This window comes from Symsagittifera roscoffensis, chromosome 6 (assembly GCF_963678635.1).
Source record: "Symsagittifera roscoffensis chromosome 6, txSymRosc1.1, whole genome shotgun sequence".
Classification (NCBI taxonomy): Eukaryota; Metazoa; Xenacoelomorpha; order Acoela; family Convolutidae; genus Symsagittifera; species Symsagittifera roscoffensis.
In genome coordinates, this window is record NC_087067.1 from 1,155,788 (window position 1) to 1,172,566 (window position 16,779).

The window sequence follows — 16,779 nt, forward strand, 5'->3', positions numbered from 1 at the left end:
AAATTTGAATAGTAAATTATACAATCGGCAATAAATAAATGCAATTTGTCGTTTTTGTGCCATTATTTACTAAGATTAAAAAACCTAGGCAAATTTGGTCAAAACTGCAAAAATGATTTAAGGTGATCTAAAAAAATAGTATTTTGTTAGGACTATGCTCGGTACATTCTGTGATATTCGCACGGTAATCAGCTATGCTTGTTTTGTCTGTTTTTTTTATGTTTATTTTTGTTTGACACTGCATAAGTATTACTGATTGAGATCTGAAATGTTCGTCGTTATGGTTTCAATAGGTCATGTATACTCAACAAATGGATACATTAAAATCAAAACGTAGGGCGAACAAAACCAGCCGTTAACGAAATCCAGCTTATGATCTTATTTACAGAAATCCAAATTAACATTGGGAGGCTGTCTTTTTCAATTTTTAATTTTGTAGGCGTTTTTTTTTTTGTAACTCGACAATGTTTGATTGCTGAGGTCTTTCAAAGCGCTGTGAAGACCCAAAAAATGCAACGCCACGGTCAAAAGTTAAGAAAAAAGCCAAAAATTGCCGTATGCGTTGGCGCTGAAGTTCTGCCGACAGGATGGTTTTCGACTTTTTTTGGGATCTTCTTAACAATTACTGCCTTTCAGGGGCGGATCTATAATTTTCTCGAGGGGGCGGATTTTCAAAAAAATTGAAATTTTTGTTGGCTTTTTTTTAGGGGTCGACCAAAGTGAATCTCCCCAAAAGCAGAGGGTCGAGTCCCCGAGTAGAAGAACATTCCCGCCCTAAATTTGCCCATGACTAGATCTATTTTCTAAAGCAAGAAATAACTTTCAACAAATTTTTATGTAACTGTGAAATTAAAATATAACGCTGAGTTTTTTCCGATTATTCAATTGGAGAATGGTTTTTAATTACACGCAAAGTTTCATCTCAAACGACATTCTCTCACTAGACTTGCTACAAACGCAAACAAAAATAGCCATTTGCTGTTCCGACCGCGTTCATTAAATAACTAGAAAAAGAACATAATTTCGAACCGGTTTTTCTGGACGCTAAAGTTATTTTTGGATGTGTTCAAATCACCAATTAAAGAGTTTGTTTTATAGATATATCACTTGACCTATTCTGATTTTGTGGTATCTAGTTCTGCGTGAAAAGTGAAAAAATAGAGAAAATTAAAACACATCCGAAGAAAAGATTCAACACCCATTTCAGTGATCGGAATAAAAACCAATATTATAACCATGTCAAATATTGGAACCAGTTCTAAACTAGTAGACAGTTTGACACTTAAATTTGAAATAACAGTTAAATTAAACAATTTAGTACATCATCCTCTCCACCTAGCTCCACCAAATATAACAGCTCAATCATTACCTCCATCATTTATCACAACAAAAATTATCTATAAACACGATAGATCTAAAAAAAGACACTTTTATTGATTTCTTGTTAATTTTTAAATTATTAATTCTAAATAAAGAGCCAGCTAAATTGATAGAAATTGAAAAATTAAGCGGTTATACTAGTTAAATTTACTTTTTTCTTCAAAAAATTAATTGATGCAGATGTCAGCTTCATCATTTTTTTCCTAATTCAGTGATAAAAATTTCAATTTAGATTAGTTTTTAACAATTTTGGAATTAAAAAAACAACAATTACTTACGATTTGTTATGACATTAAACTTGAACCCATAAAAAATTTCTTTGAACCCTTTTTCACATTATTTCTGGAACATCAACGCAAGGAAGGTTGTCAATACTTTTATTCAAAAAGTTTCTGTTTTGTGCAACTGTCATTTGTAAACTTTTTGGCATCCTCTATATAAAATCGAATAGTAAATTATACAAACGCAACAAATAAATGCAATTTGTCGTTTTTGTGCCATTATTTACTAACATTAAAAAAACCTAGGCAGTTTTGGTCAAAACTGCAGAAATGATTTGAGGTGATCCAAAAAAATAGTATTTTGTTAAGACTATGCTCGGAACATTCTGCGATAGTCGCTCGGTAATCGGCTATGCTTGTTTTGTCTGTTTTTTTAATGTTTATTTTTGTTTGACACTGCATAAGTATTACTGATTGAGATCTGAAATGTTCGTCGTTATGGTTTCAATAGGTCATGTATACTCAACAAATGGATACATTAAAATCAAAACGTAGGGCGAACAAAACCAGCCGTTAACGAAATCCAGCTTATGATCTTATTTACAGAAATCCAAATTAACATTGGGAGGCTGTCTTTTTCAATTTTTAATTTTGTAGGCGTTTTTTTTTTGTAACTCGACAATGTTTGATTGCTGAGGTCTTTCAAAGCGCTGTGAAGACCCAAAAAATGCAACGCCACGGTCAAAAGTTAAGAAAAAAGCCAAAAATTGCCGTATGCGTTGGCGCTGAAGTTCTGCCGACAGGATGGTTTTCGACTTTTTTTGGGATCTTCTTAACAATTACTGCCTTTCAGGGGCGGATCTATAATTTTCTCGAGGGGGCGGATTTTCAAAAAAATTGAAATTTTTGTTGGCTTTTTTTTAGGGGTCGACCAAAGTGAATCTCCCCAAAAGCAGAGGGTCGAGTCCCCGAGTAGAAGAACATTCCCGCCCTAAATTTGCCCATGACTAGATCTATTTTCTAAAGCAAGAAATAACTTTCAACAAATTTTTATGTAACTGTGAAATTAAAATATAACGCTGAGTTTTTTCCGATTATTCAATTGGAGAATGGTTTTTAATTACACGCAAAGTTTCATCTCAAAAGACATTCTCTCACTAGACTTGCTACAAACGCAAACAAAAATAGCCATTTGCTGTTCCGACCGCGTTCATTAAATAACTAGAAAAAGAACATAATTTCGAACCGGTTTTTCTGGACGCTAAAGTTATTTTTGGAATGTGTTCAAATCACCAATTAAAGAGTTTGTTTTATAGATATATCACTTGACCTATTCTGATTTTGTGGTATCTAGTTCTGCGTGAAAAGTGAAAAAATAGAGAAAATTAAAACACATCCGAAGAAAAGATTCAACACCCATTTCAGTGATCGGAATAAAAACCAATATTATAACCATGTCAAATATTGGAACCAGTTCTAAACTAGTAGACAGTTTGACACTTAAATTTGAAATAACAGTTAAATTAAACAATTTAGTACATCATCCTCTCCACCTAGCTCCACCAAATATAACAGCTCAATCATTACCTCCATCATTTATCACAACAAAAATTATCTATAAACACGATAGATCTAAAAAAAGACACTTTTATTGATTTCTTGTTAATTTTTAAATTATTAATTCTAAATAAAGAGCCAGCTAAATTGATAGAAATTGAAAAATTAAGCGGTAATACTAGTTAAATTTACTTTTTTCTTCAAAAAATTAATTGATGCAGATGTCAGCTTCATCATTTTTTTCCTAATTCAGTGATAAAAATTTCAATTTAGATTAGTTTTTAACAATTTTGGAATTAAAAAAACAACAATTACTTACGATTTGTTATGACATTAAACTTGAACCCATAAAAAATTTCTTTGAACCCTTTTTCACATTATTTCTGGAACATCAACGCAAGGAAGGTTGTCAATACTTTTATTCAAAAAGTTTCTGTTTTGTGCAACTGTCATTTGTAAACTTTTTGGCATCCTCTATATAAAATCGAATAGTAAATTATACAAACGCAACAAATAAATGCAATTTGTCGTTTTTGTGCCATTATTTACTAACATTAAAAAAACCTAGGCAGTTTTGGTCAAAACTGCAGAAATGATTTAAGGTGATCCAAAAAAATAGTATTTTGTTAAGACTATGCTCGGAACATTCTGCGATAGTCGCTCGGTAATCGGCTATGCTTGTTTTGTCTGTTTTTTTAATGTTTATTTTTGTTTGACACTGCATAAGTATTACTGATTGAGATCTGAAATGTTCGTCGTTATGGTTTCAATAGGTCATGTATACTCAACAAATGGATACATTAAAATCAAAACGTAGGGCGAACAAAACCAGCCGTTAACGAAATCCAGCTTATGATCTTATTTACAGAAATCCAAATTAACATTGGGAGGCTGTCTTTTTCAATTTTTAATTTTGTAGGCGTTTTTTTTTTGTAACTCGACAATGTTTGATTGCTGAGGTCTTTCAAAGCGCTGTGAAGACCCAAAAAATGCAACGCCACGGTCAAAAGTTAAGAAAAAAGCCAAAAATTGCCGTATGCGTTGGCGCTGAAGTTCTGCCGACAGGATGGTTTTCGACTTTTTTTGGGATCTTCTTAACAATTACTGCCTTTCAGGGGCGGATCTATAATTTTCTCGAGGGGGCGGATTTTCAAAAAAATTGAAATTTTTGTTGGCTTTTTTTAGGGGTCGACCAAAGTGAATCTCCCCAAAAGCAGAGGGTCGAGTCCCCGAGTAGAAGAACATTCCCGCCCTAAATTTGCCCATGACTAGATCTATTTTCTAAAGCAAGAAATAACTTTCAACAAATTTTTATATAACTGTGAAATTAAAATATAACGCTGAGTTTTTTCCGATTATTCAATTGGAGAATGGTTTTTAATTACACGCAAAGTTTCATCTCAAACGACATTCTCTCACTAGAATTGCTACAAACGCAAACAAAAATAGCCATTTGCTGTTCTGACCACGTTCATTAAATAACTAGAAAAAGAACATAATTTCGAACCGGTTTTTCTGGACGCTAAAGTTATTTTTGGAATGTGTTCAAATCACCAATTAAAGAGTTTGTTTTATAGATATATCACTTGACCTATTCTGATTTTGTGGTATCTAGTTCTGCGTGAAAATGGAAAAAATAGAGAAAATTAAAACACATCCGAAGAAAAGATTCAACACCCATTTCAGTGATCGGAACAAAAACCAATATTATAACCATGTCAAATATTGGAACCAGTTCTAAACTAGTAGACAGTTTGACACTTAAATTTGAAATAACAGTTAAATTAAAAAATTTAGTACATCATCCTCTCCACCTAGCTCCACCAAATATAACAGCTCAATCATTACCTCCATCATTTATCACAACAGAAATTATCTATAAACACGATAGATATAAAAAAAAACACTTTTCATTAATTTCTTGTTAAATTTTAAATTGTTAACTTCTATATAAAGAGCCAGCTAAATTGATAGAAATTGAAAAATTAAGCGGTAATACTAGTTAAATTTACTTTTTTCTTCAAAAAATTAATTGATGCAGATGTCAGCTTCATCATTTTTTTCCTAATTCAGTGATAAAAATTTCAATTTAGATTAGTTTTTAAAAATTTTGAAATTGAAAAAACAACAATTACTTACGATTTGTTATGACATAAACTTGAACCCATAAAAAGTTCATTTGAACCCTTGTTCACATTATTTCGGGAACATCAACGCGAAGAAGGTTGTCAATACTTTTATTCAAAAAGTTTGTGTTTTGGTGCAACTGTCATTTGTAATTTATTCGGCATCCTCTATTTAATTTGATGAACAAATTATACAATCGGCAATAAATAAATGCAATTTGTCGTTTTTGTGCCATTATTTCCTAACTTTAAAAAACCTGGGCAATTTTGGTCAAAACTGCAAAAATGATTAAGGTGATCTAAAAAAATAGTGTTTTGTTAAGAGTACGCTCGGAACTTTCTGTGATATTCGCACGGTAATCGTCTATGCTTGTTTTGTCTGTTTTTTTTATGTTTATTTTTGTTTGACACTGCATAAGTATTATTGATTGAGATCTGAAATGTTCGTCGTTATGGTTTCAATAGGTCATGTATACTCAACAAATGGATACAGCAAAATCAAAACGTACGTCGAACAAAACCAGCCGTTAACGAAATCTAGCTTATGATCTTCCTTACAGAAATCCAAACTAACGTTGCGAGCTGTCTTTCTCAACTTTGTAGGCGTTTTTCTCTAACTCGACAATGTTTGATTGCTGAGGTCTTTCAAAACACTGTGAAGACCCAAAAAATTCAACGCCACTGGCAAAAATTCAGAAAAAAAGCCAAAAATTGCTGTATGCGTTGGCGCTGAAATTCAGCCAAAAGCATGGTTTTCGACATTTTTGGGATCTTCTTAACATTTATTCCCTTTCAGGGGCGGATCTATAATTTTCTCGAGGGGGGGCGGACTTTCAAAAAAATTGAAAATTTTGTCGGCCTTTTTTTAGGGGTCGACCAAAGTGAATCTCCCCAAAAGCAGAGGCTCGAGTCCCCAAATAGAAGAACATTCCCGCCCCAAATTTGCCGATGGCTAGATCTATTTTCTAAAGCAAGAAATAACTTTCAACAAATTTTTATGTAACAGTGAAATTAAAACATAACGCTGAGTTTTTTCCGATTATTAAATTGGAGAATGATTTTTATATACACGCAAAATTTCATCTCAAACGACATTCACTCACGTGACTTGCTACAAACGCAAACAAAAATAGCAATTTGCTGTTCCGACCACGTTCATTAAACAACTAGAAAAAGAACATAATTTCGAACCGGTTTTTCTGAACGCTCAAGATATTTTTTGAATGTGTTCAAATCACCAATTAAAGAATTTTTTATGGATATATCACTTGAGTCATTCTGATTTTGTGGTATCTAGTTCTGCGTGAAAAAATAGAGAAATTTAAAACACACCCGAAGACAAGATTCAACACCCATTTGAAGATCGGAACAAAAACCAATATTATAACCCTGTCAAATATTGGAACCAGTTCTAAACTAGTAGACAGTTTGACACTTAAATGTGAAATAACAGTAAAATTAAACAATTTAGTACATCATCCTTTCCCCCTAGCTCCACCAAATATAACAGCTCAATCATTACCTCCATCATTTATCACAACAGAAATTATCTATAAACACGATAGATTAAAAAAAAGACACTTTGATACATCACATTCTATAACCCATATTCAGTACTATCCTACACATATTTTTTTAAATAAACTTTCTCCTTCAAACCCTCCCTCCTTTTACTTTTTCAGAACCAACAAATCATGAAAACCCTTCTCCTCGAACAGGACCTTAAGATTTTCTATTCACACACTATGATTGTGAAGAAAATGAACAAAAAACACTACACAAATACGTCATAAATCAAGAAACTCAATGCGAATCCGAACCACAAGAAATAGAATCAACAAATATAGCAGCGATACTTGATTCAAAAGCCCGAGCGAGAACCTTAACAGGATACAAATTCACAGCAAAATTCTCAGAGAAAAAGTTACATTTTTCCCATGTCTCAAACGGAAACAAAAAAAGACTTGATCACGAATCTTTCTATCAAAGCAATGTAGAAAGACTGTTACATCTTAACTCTGAAGATAGTAAAAACGAAATTCAACGATTAAAATTAACAACAAATAAAGGCACAAACTGAAAATTGGTAAATTTTCAATTTTTTTCAGACTCTGCACACCAAGCGGAACTTGAAAGATACCAAGGTCATATAAAATTAGATGATAAAAACCCGTTCCACGGCGAACATGAACAATTACTTTATGATCTCCATGATAAAAATCCGACACCACACATTGGAGTAAACACACCTTCTAATTGCAAAGCTGACACACAAAAAAACAAAGGATATCAAGAAATAATGATTTTTGATTGGTTGAAAAAATACAACTAACACGAGATTCGAAAGACGACACCATAATTTATTAAGGAATACGATTAACGTGTGAAAGTGACCAAGGATATTGCGATCCAACATCAAGAACACAAGTAACTATTGTTTGGTTCTCCGAAGACACATGTACCACATTTCAAGTTGCAAGAATACACGCAAGAATGATAAAATTTCATCAAAAATACTTTATTGAATCCATTCCTTATGATAAAGTAAGCCCTGAAAAAATCTGACAAAACAATAATCGTTATATCAATATCAGTGGAATATAAAACAAATTGACACGTTTTCAAATCTACCCCGAAACAGAACTCGCTAGCAATTATAAAAATCCATTTTATAAAACACAATACTCAAAAACTCTTGCCGAATGCGAAAAAGGTTTCAACATGAACACAGGAAAACTAATAATTAGCCCAAATGCAACACATTACATTTCAAATCATGACGAAAACTCGTACATCCCAGTAACATTTCTGAAGAACTCAGGAAATGCTGGGGGAAAATTTCGACCACAAGACAAAAGCAAAACACGTTTACCAGAACTATCACTAATGAACAATAACTATTGCGGTGCAATTCACTTTGACATACACCTAGACATGAAATTGGACAATACAGCAGAATTTTTCAAGAAATTCATTTTTTCAAGCAGAATTTTTCAAGCAGAACTAATAAGCAGAATTTTTCAAGAAACGTCACTATCAGAACTAGAAACGCTTCATCACTTATGTGAACTTGAACGAACACAAAATTAACAATCACTTGCATTTGCAGTAATAAAAGTACCTCACGCAGGATATTCATTATCGGAAAACAGATCCAATTTTATAGACTACGAATGTAATATATTGTGGCATTACATATGTACGAAAAAAGTGTCACTATTATATGTATTTGAAGATGAAAGAAGTTACAAAAGAATCCCTATAATCTACAAAAATAAAGTACATTTTGTTGACACACTTTCTAGGTGAACATATTTTTTGGATACAGCCGTAAAATACAGTTAAATCCAGATGAAGATAAATACTATCTTCTCACACCATATCCTACACTTATGCAACCATTAAAGAAACTTTCACCAGAAAGTATCAGAGCTATTGCTAGAAACCAAAATATAGATTTACAATCAATAAGTATATATTCTAGATCAAATATACAACATCACATGCGCACACAACAATTTCAAGAACTTCTTACAAAAATGGATACAATACAAAGACAATCCATTGACCAAAACTTAAGAAAACTTGCAGAATCCGCAGGATTTTCAGATATCTATAAACAAGACTACAGTCGATATTTTAAAAATATAAAAGATAACATTTATTTAAACGGTGAAAATTACCGTCCACAAGATATTTCACCTATTTATATTTTAAGTTTTGTAAATTTAAAGAACGAACTTCTCGCCTTTCTAGGATGGCCTTACTACATCTCAGATTGACTATATTATATGCAAAATTTAAATTTTTAGGATTTCTCTTTTCATTATTGAAAGGAATCTATAATACATGCGCAATACACGCACAAGTAAGCAAACAAACAAGTGTAGCCGCATACTATTCGCAGGATTTTTCGGAATATTTCTAGACGCTAAATAAATGAATACCACAAAAAACTACCAACCACACCAAATGCATATGCTGACTCACAAGATAACAAAAAACACCTGCTGCACCACAATTCCACAACTTACATAATAACCATCCGTTATCCTTAGTAACACGAAATTACAGGAATACAGCCATAACAGAGCACACCTCTACAAGCCATAGTTATCCACAAAGTCCAGTTACTCACATAATAGCCCAGCAACCAAGTATAGGAGAAACGTATGAACAAATCATAGAACAGCCACATACCACTTATTTCCGTTCTCAGAACAACCATCTTTTTAGCACACGATGAGCCGCCAGATTGGATCCCTCAACCGTTCCCTTTATTATCCATCCAATCTCCAACGTCACTCTCCAAACATATCAATCTCTGATTTCACTCCCTATCTCGTACCATCATACACTAATCATTCACCACGCATCGGTTCTGATGACACTTCCACATACACAGTTTTTCATACCATCTCACAATTTAACAGCTCGGATATTGAGACCCCAGACGAATTCGAAAATTCCGAGCCCAGCCCGTCCACTTTTTCGCTCCCCCCTTTCGACCACTCCATACCCCAACTCCCGATGACCAACAACCCACCTGACTCCCTAGCCTCGTTGATAAAGAACTCGAAAATGAACTTGACAGTTTTATAACCCTTGAACAACAGCTTCAAAACCCTAACACACTAACAATTCATTAATTATTGCAAAACATTACATCCTCCGAATCCTCCAACCCAGTATCCAGAACTGAAGAAACCCGAGCCCACCGAGTATTTAAACGAAAACATCCAAATACCCCAATGCTTCCCAACCCCCGACCTCCTCGAATGTTTTCCGTTCACCCACTTCACACCAACACAAAAGAGTTCCTACAATTGTGCTTACCATTTTTTCCACAAAACAACTACTATCAAACTACTAACCACAATCAACGAACTTAAGTTGACCAAAATGCCTTGTTTCCCACACTTTCATGGACCTCATATTACCATTTCACCAACCAATTATCACTCCCATTATATAACAAACAAGAAGACAAGGAATTGTGTCGCATTTGACTCTCGACTACATCACCTAACCACAGCACTTCATGAAAAATAATTCACAACCATCGAGCTAACTCAAACACTAAATAGGTTTGTTGCACAAAAAGCAAACCGATTTTTCATTAACCACCAGGATCACGCTATATGCAAGATACCTTTTTAGAAGACGATACTAACGCTAACCCCCAACTAACTGAAAGATTTTTCATAAAATCTCAATATGTATTTGTCATTAACTGCGTGAATAAAAAATATGATCATATAATATCCACAACACTTCGCGACACAAAATCCTACAATCCTTGTTTCAATAAAATTAACCATTTCTCACTAACTTTCAATTTCCTAAAACCGAAGGAACGCGACTTACACTGCTCACATCAAATAATGTTACGCACAAAACAAACTCACACATACACTTATTATAAATTTATCCAACACCACTACCCAATTAATACACCATCACGATACCCATGACTTCAGTTTCAATTTTTTAACTCTAAATATACTTCACCTTTCTTCTTAAAATACACATATTGTATAAAAGACACTAATACGCAAGGTATCATCCGAAAATACGGCCCCATAAGACAAATGGATATATTCTGTTCACAAACAGAAATTTCAACGTTGACGAATCTCGCCCATTAATCGTCCCCCTCGAATATATACAGCCCGTTGAAGAATATATTCACAACACTAATTATAACCATAAGCTTTATAATCTAATCCATAATACACCGCACGAACTCTCACCAAGTATTGAAGTGCAAAAGATCATCAAAGAACTTGAACTCCTATGGCTTCGCCTACAAACTAAATACATCACCCGCTTGCTTGCTAAACTCCTAACATAGGCGGAAACTACTCACAATATTTTCCCAAACGGATTGTTTGCCGACGATGACCCTTAGTAAGTATAATTGAGTCTTTTTAACATATAAAGTCCAAACACAACTAACCATTCTTCATAAATGTTTCACTTTTCTTTTTAGATTTCATCACTATATCAACTAAAACAAATAAAAACGAATAAAAAATTGAAAACTCTTTTCTAGAAATTTTAAATTCATTTTAACAAATTGCAGTATATAATCACAAGCAGTAAGATTACCCTCCAAAACTCGCTAAATTCAAAAGATTAATCCTCCAAAGCAGTGAAATTACCTTCTACCAAGCAGTAAAATCTAAATTAAAACTCCCAAAAGCAGTAAAAATTAATATTTCAATGTAGTAAATTCATAAAAAAAATTGCAGATAAATTAAAGAGTACTAACATTTTTACAAGACACTTCTTTTATAAATTGGAATTATTCTTTCGCCCATAAATCACACACTCTTTCCACAATCGCACAGCTCGCCCAGGAAGAGTTGTTTAAATAAAGAATTTCAAAATTCAACTTTCATTGATAACAACTCGAACTAGTTTTCACACGTTTCAAACTGTCCATTAACCCGGTTGGAAGAAGTTATATAGTAAACTGAAATAACCAACGCAGCTTACTAACGACACAAAACCACAAACTAATAGCATGACATAGAAAGAAAAACCTACGGTACCGAAACCAGATTCAAACCAGATTAAAACTGGATAAATTATTTCTTTAAAAACCACTTTCAAGTTTTTACCACAATCAAATGAAACACAAAAAATTCGAAAGTTAAACCCAAACCAAAAGATTCTATTTTTGAGAAAAGGACACAATCAAAACAAAAAAAGGAGAAAAACAAGTTTAAAAAATGAAACAAAAGGTTGAGCACAAAAAGAGACTCCGCACAAAGAGACCATAAAAACATACCCCACTCCTGGCCTCACCACCCAGGGTGACGTCCTGAGCATGCTCTATAGCCGGCCTAACCCACCGCGCTCCAACCACGCTTTGTGGCCCACACTCTATTTTTGCCAAGAGTTGCTCTAGTGTGAGCGACTCTTAAACAATAAACAAACTAAAGTAAAACGCTTTTGCGATCACAGTTAATAACAAAACTTAACTAAAACTTAATAAATAAAAGGTAATTATTAATGTAAACCATAAATGCAGTACGTAAAAATTTCTAAGAACCCAAGGAACGAACAGCAAAGGAGATGACAATCCAACTACATTTCAACTTCGGAATCGCAAATCTATTTGATTTGCTTCCTAAAGTCACTACCCTCAAAGAATTTAAAGTATCGACTCAACATCGCAGCAAAGGAAAACTATTGAAACAGGCCAGTGGCCATCTCGATGTTGACTACACGTACCGATCCTAGTCACTTGGCACATCACACAGAAAAGGTCAAACTTCACCCTGCACGTAGTCTCACTCTAAACTTAACGAAATCGATACATCATTGCATCGATCAAAAGTCTTGACACAATCACCCAAGACTACCACGATCAACGAGACCCAGCTTGAAAAACTAACGAAACAATCTTCCTCGGTCAAACACAATCAGCCACACTTCTTCTTTCTCCAGGAAGTCAATGCTCGCAACTTCAAAAATAAACTACATCACCCGTCCTTCTCTGCATCAAGCAATTAAAAATTAAAAACTCTCTAAACCCCGGATGGGTGGAACCAGTTCTAAACTAATATTTATAGACCAATTATATTTATGATCGAATATCACTATAAAATATTTATAACTAACCAATCATATTCCATCTCTAACATTTACACTTATTTGTAAGTGCTGAAACTACTTAGGTTTCAGCACCAGAACAATTTAAATAAACTTTGAATATAGTTGTTCTTCTTCTGAATAAACTCCAAGAACTAACTCGATTAACCAGTATACACTAGATCTTTTGAGACAAGGAGATATAAAAGAAAGATTAAGATCGGTATTAGACTAAGAAGTTGCACGAATCTATCCGGCCGAAAATAAGATAGCGTGACGAGCAGACGGTGTACCTTATCTGAAATAACTCTATGAGCATAACCATTAGGTCATAACTCAATATCCTTAAAAAGATACTCCTGCTTTTAACGCATCTAGACAAGCTTTCGGGCACCTTTCACTTAAAAAGTTCAACTGGTATTTTGACTTAGAAAAGCAAGATTTCAGCCAGCGTTAGAATTCTAGAATCCGGATGCAAAACCAATGCTCAACGGAAGAGCAAAAATATACTTTTATCTGAAAAAAAACTTAAGATCTGCTGAAACCAGATAAATATAACTACTTGACAGAAAGAGGTGGCAGTAATGAGAATGGTGGTCTCCGACCAAGACGCCGGATACCAAGTCACTTCACCGTCATGCTTTATAAAAAAATCAAATATTTCCGCACATAACAATTTTTCGATCTAAAAAAATCAATAGCTCATGCTGCGATCACACAGGCATCGAAAAACACATTCACTGATTGAAATTTCATCCAGGTAGCAAATTCAGACAATATTGCTGCAAACAAGCAGAAAACACCGGTTTGGATCAAATGCTTTTTTTTCTGCGGTTGCAGTAACAATACCCAACCGAAGACAAAATCCCTCTATTTTCTAATAGAGATATCCTCTTCTCAGAAATTGTTTTTTTTTCTGTTTCGGAACTGCTAAAAAATTTAACTCTAACCTTTTTCCTCAACTACGCCAACCAATAATCCCTCTTTTCCAAGTGAAGTTTGTTTCTTCTGAGCAGAAAAAAAAATATATTTTTCAGTTCTATCAACTGCCCACTTATTTAACTATCTACTGAAGTTGCGATTGCCAGAATTAATTTGAAAATTGAGCAACTTCAAACAAGTTTGTGTGATTATTCAAAAGCGTGTTGCAGAAAGTAAAGAGCTGGCTAATTGATTCTAATTAGAATTCGACCAACTATAACATACTCTGACCATAAAACTTCCCACAGAGATATTTTCGATAAATTTTTCATTTCTTGCTAAGTAAGCACAATACTATTATTTGGCACCGAAAAAAGTTCAAAGCATTCATTTTCAAACCTTAGTGTTTAAGGCACATGTAGGCTAAAATTTGATAAACTAAAAAAACCCATATCAGGGCTTAGAACTAAAACTATGGTAACTTTTCCAGGTGACTATGAGTTTATAATGGATTAATTAATTTCTTATAATTTAATTTTGATATTCAATTTAAAAAGACTAATTGAAATCTTAATTTGGTAAAGAATTGATAATTGTACCGACTTTCGTAACAAAAGTAACGGAATACTTGTGCTCAGGCTGGGTTTTTTCTTAAGACAAATTGCGGCTTTTCAATGTTGACGGAATTTTTTTAAAATTATTCAAAAGGTATTAATATCCTGAGCTTAAATTTGAAAACATATTTTACCTAAGATCATTTTTCATGGAGTTATGGCGGTTTAAGAATGGCCATTTTGGCAAAATTGGGTCGTCAATTAACGCTTAATAGCGCGTAAGCGGAGATTCAATCCATCTTAGAAATCGATCCAAAATGGTTGAAAAAAGCTTATTTGCCAAAATTGATTGGTTACAAGGAGCAAAACTTATCCTTTTGTACTTTATATGTCGTGTGGGTGGATGATTTTCACAAAAAATCTCAAATTTTAGAAAAAAAATTAATTTATTTTATTACATTCAGTTTTTTTATGTTTTTACTGCTCCATAAACCTTAAAAGGCAGTCGGAACACTCAAGTCTTCGCCCTGATACAAGCCATCTTGTTTACTTTCATAACTGATGTTATTTTTCTTAGTTAGAGTATTGCCGCAAGCATGTAGAAAAAAAACGTTCCATTGAGTCAAAAATTGAAACATCGTATGATAAATTTTATAATAAAATTTTAGGGTCAGTCAGCCAAAAAGGGAAATCTAAAAAACAGACAAAGAAGGACTCTTTGGGTCGGCATGGGGTCGAATCGCAGAGGAGGGTGGCGCCCCCCCTAAATCCGCCCCTGTATCTCTGTATAGTTAATGCTTTTTCTTTTCCTTACCTAGCGATATGGTATTTGACATATTTGCTCAAAATCTTTCGTCTTACCCTTAACTCAAGCAGTGGTGGAGGTTTAAAAACGCAACAAGAGAACTTCATATCAAAACACCTCAAAGAAGTGAAAAAACGAACCAACAAGTCAAACACAGCAGCTTAAATTAGGCCATCCCCGAAAAAGAACAAGGCCAACAGCGCCAAAAAAATCGAAAATATTCAAATTACGGCTCACAACTCAGTGCAATTGAAAAGACAAAAATTGATCATTTGAAAAGTCCATGTACAGCTAGAAAACAGTGTTCGGAAAGTTCAAACTTTGTTTAACGTAACAAAAATTAAAAAAATGTAAATTGTTATCAGTAAAAAATTTCAGCTCAATATATTAAGAAACATGTTGACACAAAAAAGAAAACAGAGGGGACGTTGAGCTGCACACTAATTGTGATACAAAAACAGAAAACCTCTAAGTAAAAAAAATCAGTTCTGCACGAAAATTCTCACCACCTGTGTCTTTGACTGAACTCTCAATCTCACACATTTGGCAGGGTAGTTTTTTAGAAATGACGAAAATTTCCAAAAAAAGGTCCCCAAAAGTAATAAAACCTTGACTTTTCTGAGGCTATAGCTTTTTCCAACTTAATTAAGGGCGTACCAGCTTATCCAGCAAAAAAATTAAAAATCTGTTCTTCCAATTGAACCATTAATAATGAATTTGGAATAGCACTTTTTTGAAAGCAGTCAAAAATTTCCGAAAAACAGTCAAAGGTTCAATATGAATTTTACCTAAGCATTAATTTTCTTTTCTTGAAAAAATAGTGCAAAAACGCTAATGCAGGGAGGATGTTCAATTCCTTGATTTCGATTAAGCGTTTGATATCAGATTTGACAGGGTAGTTTTTGTAAAAGTAACAGCTTTGAAAAAACTATCAAAAACTCATATGAATTTGACTATTCTGAGAACTAAACTAGATTTACAGAAAAATGGGAGCGTAAACGCTAATACCGGTAGAATTCCGTAACCAGCTTTTTCGATTGAACCCTTACTTCAAGATATGAGAGGGTAGTTGTCGAGAAAAATGGAAAAAATGTCAAAAAATCACCAAAACTTTCAAAAATGGCTTTTTTGAAGGCATAACATTTTTGTAAGAAAATTAGGACGTAGCGGCTTATTTAGAAGAGATCTCCAAAAAATCTCCTAATCTCCAAAAAAAATTCCAAAACAACGAGTCAAACACTCCCCACGTGAGAATTTTTGAAGACCTTTGAAAGTGGTGCAAGTTGAGAGCGACGATCGAAGTATGCAGACATACAATTTAGTAACCTGTCTTTCATTAGTGCCAATTTTTGTAAAACAGTGAAGAAGTAGTCGAAAAAAATTAAAGCTTCAGCAATCAGTGAAAAAAATAAAAAAAAATTTAAAATCGATTTCACACAGAGGCGAAACGAAGCTTGGCAACACTTGCAATACCACTTAAATAGCACTGCAAGTTAGCAAACAGGAAAAGAAAAGAAGCAACTAAGTGCAAAAAAACGGAAATTTTTTCGAAGAAACCGCAACTGAAAAACTTCAAAATGTTGTCTGGATTGATGCTGTATTTGCAAAAAAAA

General features: G+C 33.6%; 1 protein-coding gene across 1 annotated transcript in view; it reads left to right on the plus strand.

Annotated features, from left to right (window-relative positions):
• LOC134848877 (uncharacterized) overlaps window positions 1–16,779 on the plus strand; it is a 572,430-nt gene that overhangs the window by 75,739 nt on the left and 479,912 nt on the right. The gene's annotated exons all lie outside the window — the stretch shown is intronic.